Raw genomic sequence first — 681 nt, 5'->3', positions numbered from 1 at the left:
CTGGTATTTGGAATCAAAATCATCAATACATCACATCATTTACTTATTTTTATCTGCAGAATATGCCGCCGAAGTTTCCCGAATACAATTCGGACAACCCTGTATATGAAAGATACTCCCAATACCGTTCATGTTATGGTGTCAGATACTGTATTAATTTTTTATGTTTATATTACCTGAATTTAATTCCAACAATAATAATTTTGTATATAATTATCGTTTTATTTAGTGAATATATCTGAATTGTGTGTGGGAACAAATTCTACTTAGGATTTTCACAGATATGAAGCAAAAGCTAGGTTTTAAACCACAGACAACTATACAGAGTTGACACGTTAATTTATTATACTAATTATTAATCGGAACCACCTTTTTTGTGTATTCTTTCTTTTTATACGTATCAAAATTAAAAAAAACAAACAAAGTAATCTAATGATTTTTATTATTGACTTATTATTTCATCTCCAAAACATCAAACGATTATCTTTTCTCATCTTGGTATATGTACAGTATGATCGAAAAAAAAACGGCGTCAAAGACAGCTGGGGTATGACAATCGATGATACTTTTGGTGAGATCAATCTCTAGACATCATTTATTAAAAAAAACTTGTCAAAAATTAACATTAATTATAGAAAGATTAAAAAAGGATAGAACGTTTCCAGACACACAAATCTATTA

This window comes from Sitophilus oryzae, unplaced genomic scaffold, assembly GCF_002938485.1.
Source record: "Sitophilus oryzae breed Bouriz unplaced genomic scaffold, Soryzae_2.0 scaffold_1442_pilon_pilon, whole genome shotgun sequence".
Classification (NCBI taxonomy): domain Eukaryota; kingdom Metazoa; phylum Arthropoda; class Insecta; order Coleoptera; family Curculionidae; genus Sitophilus; species Sitophilus oryzae.
Note: the sequence above shows the minus strand (reverse complement) of the source record.